Below are 5,640 nucleotides of genomic sequence, written 5' to 3'. Positions count from 1 at the left end.
AGGCAAAGGAAAAACGCTCCTGCTTCAAGTGCGGTAAGACTGGTCATTTTATAGCAAATTGTCCCAATAACTCTAGTGACCAGGAACAAGGAAAGGGCGGGAATAAAGAGAAGAAAATGAGCTATAGGAAGGCAAAGGGCGAGGCACACATCGGAAAGGAATGTGACTTGGACTGCTCATCTTCTGATTCCGATGACGAAGGACTCGCTGCCTCAGCCTTCAACAAGTCCTTTCTCTTCCCCAACGAACGCCACACCTGCCTCATGGCAAAGGAGAAAAAGGTAAGCGTTTGTGAAACTCCTAAGTATACTACTTCAAGCGATGATGAATCTAGTGATGATGAAGTAGACTATACTGAATTATTTAAGGGTTTAGATAGATCAAAAGTAGATAAAATTAATGAATTGATTGATGCCTTAAATGAGAAAGATAGACTACTAGAGAGGCAAGAAGACATTCTGTATGAGGAACATGACAAGTTTGTTAGTGTTCAAAAGTCTCTTGCCTTAGAAATAAAGAGAAATGAATTACTATCTTCTGAGCTATCTACTTGCAATGAAACTGTGTCTAGCTTGAAGAGTATTAATGATGATTTAAATGCCAAGCTAGAAGTAGTTAATAAAACTACTTCTTGTGTAGAGAATGTTGTAATTTGCAATAGATGCAAGGATTTTAATGTTGATGCTTGTGATGAACATTTAATTTCCATTTCTGAATTAAATGATGAAGTAGCCAGTCTTAATGCTCAACTTAAGACTTGCAAAAGTGACTTTGATAAATTAAAATTTGCTAGGGATGCCTACACTGTTGGTAGACACCCCTCAATTAAGGATGGGCTTGGCTTTCGGAAGGAAGCCAAGAACTTAACAAGCCAAAGGGCTCCCATTCTCAACAAGGAGAAAGGGAAGGCCCCTATGGCTAGTTGCATTCAGAAGAATCATGCGTTCATTTATGATAGAAAAGTTTCTAGGAATGCTCATTATAATAGGAGATATAGTGCTTATGACTCACATGCTATGATTGCTTCAAGTTCTACTTTTGTGCATGGTAGAAGTAGGCCTAGGAAGGGAAATGTTATTCATCATGTGCCTAAGAAAATGCTTAATGAATCTGTTACTGTTTTTCATGCCTGCAACACTGATTTTGTACTTTCATGTAAAAATAAGAAAGTGGTTGCTAGGAAGTTGGGGGCCAAATGCAAGGGAGACAAGACTTGCATTTGGGTCCCAAAGGATATTGTAACTAACCTTGTAGGACCCAACAAGAGTTGGGTACCTAAGACCCAAGCCTAGTTTGCCTGGCAGGTTTATGCATCCGGGGGCTCAAGCTGGATTATCGACAGCGGATGCACAAACCACATGATAGGGGAGAAGAAGATGTTCACCTCCTATGTCAAGAACAAGGATTCCTAAGATACAATCATATTTGGAGATGGGAATCAAGGCAAGGTCAAAGGCTTAGGCAAGATAGCCATCACAAATGAGCACTCTATCTCTAATGTATTTCTAGTAGAGTCGCTAGGCTATAATCTGCTGTCTGTTAGTCAATTGTGCCACATGGGCTACAATTGTTTATTTACAAATGTTGATGTATCTGTCTTTAGAAGGAGTGATGGTTCATTAGCATTTAAGGGTGTACTAGATGACAAACTCTACTTAGCTGATTTTTCGAAAGAGGAGTCCGATCTAGATACATGCTTAATAGCTAAGACTAGCATGGGCTGGCTGTGGCATCGTCGTCTAGCACATGTTGGGATGAAGAACCTCCATAAACTTCTAAAGGGAGAACATGTGTTAGGACTGACAAATTTCGTTTTCGAAAAAGATAGACCTTGTGCAGCTTGTCAAGCAGGTAAACAGGTGGGAAGCGCTCATCACAGCAAGAATGTGATGACCACATCAAGACCTCTGGAGCTACTTCATATGGACCTCTTCGGACCCGTCGCCTACCTCAGCATCGGGGGAAGTAAATATGGTCTTGTTATTGTCGATGATTTTTCCCGCTTCACTTGGGTATTCTTTTTGCAGGATAAAACAGAAACCCAAGGGACCCTAAAGCGCTTTCTAAGGAAAGCTCAAAATGAATTTGAACTCAAGGTGAAAAAGATAAGGAGCGACAATGGGTCCGAGTTCAAGAATCTTCAAGTGGAGGAGTACCTTGAGGAGGAAGGAATCAAGCACGAGTTCTCCGCTCCCTACACACCACAACAAAACGGTGTAGTAGAGAGGAAGAACATGACACTCGTAGACATGGCGAGGACGATGCTTGGAGAATTCAAGACACCCGAGCGGTTTTGGTCGGAAGCTGTGAACATAGCTTGCCATGCCATAAACCGACTCTACCTTCATCGCCTCCTCAAGAAGACCTCGTATGAACTCCTGACTGGTAACAAACCCAACGTCTCATACTTTTGTGTATTTGGGAGCAAATGTTACATTTTGGTGAAGAAAGGTACAAATTCCAAATTTGCTCCCAAAGCTATAGAAGGGGTTTTACTAGGTTATGACTCAAATACAAAGGCGTATAGAGTCTTCAACAAATCATCGGGTTTGGTTGAAGTCTCTAGCGATGTTGTATTTGATGAGACTAATGGCTCTCCAAGAGAGAAAGTTGATCTTGATGATGTAGATGAAGATGATGTTCCAATGGACGCAATTCGCACCATGGCAATTAGAGATGTGCGACCACAGGAACATCAAGTGCAGGATCAACCTTCTTCCTCAACAATGGTGCACCCCCAACTCAAGATGATGAACAGGTTCTTCAAGAGGAGGCATGTGATCAAGGGGAAGCACACGAAGATCAAGTTATGGAGGAAGAAGCACCACAGGCCCCTCCAACTCAAGTCCGAGCGGCGATTCAAAGGAATCATCCCGTCGACCAGATTTTGGGTGATATAAGCAAGGGAGTAACTACTCGCTCATGTCTAGCTAATTTTTGTGAGCATTACTCGTTTGTCTCTTCTATTGAGCCTTTCAGGGTAGAAGAGGCCTTGCTAGATCCGGACTGGGTGTTGGCCATGCAAGAAGAGCTCAACAACTTCAAGCGAAATGAAGTTTGGACACTTGTGCCTTGTCCCAAGCAAAATGTTGTGGGAACCAAGTGGGTGTTTCGCAACAAGCAAGACAAGCACGGGGTGGTGACACGAAACAAGGCTCGACTTGTGGCAAAAGGTTATGCCCAAGTCACAGGTTTGGATTTCGAGGAGACTTTTGCTCCTATGGCTAGGCTAGAGTCTATTCGCATTCTATTAGTCTATGCCGCTCACCACTCTTTCAGGTTGTTCCAAATGGATGTGAAGAGCGCTTTCCTCAACGATCCAATCAAGGAGGAAGTGTACGTGGAGCAACCCCCTGGCTTTGAGGATGAACGGTACCCCGACCACGTGTGTAAGCTCTCTAAGGCGCTCTATGGACTTAAGCAAGCCCCAAGAGCATGGTATGAATGCCTTAGAGATTTTCTAATTGCTAATGCTTTCAAGGTTGGGAAAGCCGATCCAACTCTTTTCACTAAAACTTGTGATGGTGACCTATTTGTGTGCCAAATTTATGTCGATGACATAATATTTGGTTTTGCTAACCAAAAGTCTTGTGAAGAGTTTAGCAGGGTGATGCAACAGAAATTCGAGATGTCTATAATGGGCGAGTTGAACTACTTCCTTGGGTTCCAAGTGAAGCAACTCAATGGCGGCACCTTCATCTCTCAAACGAAGTACACGCAAGACTTGCTCAAGCGGTTTGGGATGAAGGACGCCAAGCCCGTGAAGACACCAATGGGCTCCGACGGACATGTCAACCTCAACAAAGGAGGTAAGTCCATTGATCAAAAGGCATACCAGTCTATGATAGGGTCTTTACTTTATTTATGTGCTAGTAGACCGGATATTATGCTAAGCGTATGCATGTGTGCTAGATTTCAATCCGACCCAAGGGAGTGTCACCTTGTGGCCGTTAAGCGAATTCTTAGATATTTAGTTGCTACGCCTTGCTTTGGGATCTGGTATCCAAAGGGGTCTACCTTTGACTTGATTGGATATTTAGACTCCGATTATGCTGGATGCAAGGTTGATAGGAAGAGTACATCAGGGATGTGGCAATTTCTAGGAAGGTCCTTGGTGTCTTGGAGTTCTAAGAAACAAACTTCCGTTGCCCTATCCACCGCTGAGGCCGAGTATGTTGCCGCAGGACAGTGTTGCGCGCAACTACTTTGGATGAGGCAAACCCTCCGGGACTTTGGCTACAATCTGAACAAAGTCCCACTCCTATGTGACAATGAGAGTGCAATCCGCATGGCGGACAATCCTGTTGAACACAGCCGCACAAAGCACATAGACATCCGACATCACTTTTTGAGAGACTACCAGCAAAAGGGAGATATCGAAGTGTTTTATGTTAGCACCGAGAACCAGCTAGCCGATATCTTTACCAAGCCTTTAGATGAGAAGACCTTTTGCAGGCTGCGTAGTGAGCTAAATGTCTTAGATTCGCGTAACTTGGATTGATCTATAGCATACATGTGTTTTATGTCTTTGATCATGTTCCTTTATGCATATTATTGCTTAATTATGGTGCTCAAGTTGTGCAAGGGATCCCCAGACCTCACAAGTCCATGTGTGAATGATGCACATATTTAGGGGGAGAAATGCTACAACTTGACCCTTTGAGACTAACCGTGTGCTTGAGTTTACTTAATTTAGTCTCAAAGGTGGATTGAAAGGGAAAGGTGAACTTGGACCATGCAAGACTTCCACTACACTCCGATGAAAGGGTAATTTACTCCAAGTTCATCTCCATGCTCTTATTGCCTTTTACTCTTAATTGACGATTTTGGTGAGGCAATGGGGTTTAAGGGCCAATAATGATCCCGTTTTGGTGCTTAATGCCAAAGGGGGAGAAATTAGAGGCCAAAGCAAATGGACCAGCTACCACTTGAGAAATTTGAAAATAGTAGAGTTAGCACTTTTGATTTGTCAAAATACTTGTATGTGCAAAATTTGGTCTCTTGTGGGGAGAATATTTGATTATGGGAAAAGGGGGAGTTTTTGGCTCTTGATCAATTTTTCTCTTGGAATACCTCTCTTTATGCCTAAACAAGTGTGTTTAACTTAGAGATAGGAAAATGAGTTTGATTTCGAAAACAAACCAAGTGGTGGCAAAGAATGATCCAAATATGCCAAATTTGAATCAAAAACAATTTTTGTTCTCAAGTATATTGATGTTGCACTTCTATTGGTTGCTTTTTGATGTGTTGGCATAAATCACTAAAAAGGGGGAGATTGAAAGGGAAATGTGCCCTTGGGCCATTTCTAGTATATTTTGGTGATTAAGTGCCCAACACATATTGAGTGAGTAATTATGTGCCAAATGATGAATGAAGTGCAAACCAATAAGAAGGTATGATTCTAGACTTAGTACATTGGTTTTTGTGTACTAATATATTTGTCTAAGTGCTAGAATCAGAGAAAAGAGAAAAAGACTTGGCTGGAGCAGCCAAGACTCAGCGCAGTATGGCACACCGGACTGTCCGGTGGTGCACCGGACAGTGTCCGGTGCGCCAGGCTGTTTTCTGGCGAACTGGCCACTCTCGGGAATTCGTCGACGGCGTACGGCTATAATTCACCGGACTGTCCGGTGGTGCACC

This window comes from Zea mays, chromosome 7 (genome assembly GCF_902167145.1).
Source record: "Zea mays cultivar B73 chromosome 7, Zm-B73-REFERENCE-NAM-5.0, whole genome shotgun sequence".
In the NCBI taxonomy this organism is placed as follows: domain Eukaryota; kingdom Viridiplantae; phylum Streptophyta; class Magnoliopsida; order Poales; family Poaceae; genus Zea; species Zea mays.
The sequence above is the reverse complement of the archived record's forward strand: the minus strand, read 5'-3'. Positions refer to the sequence as shown.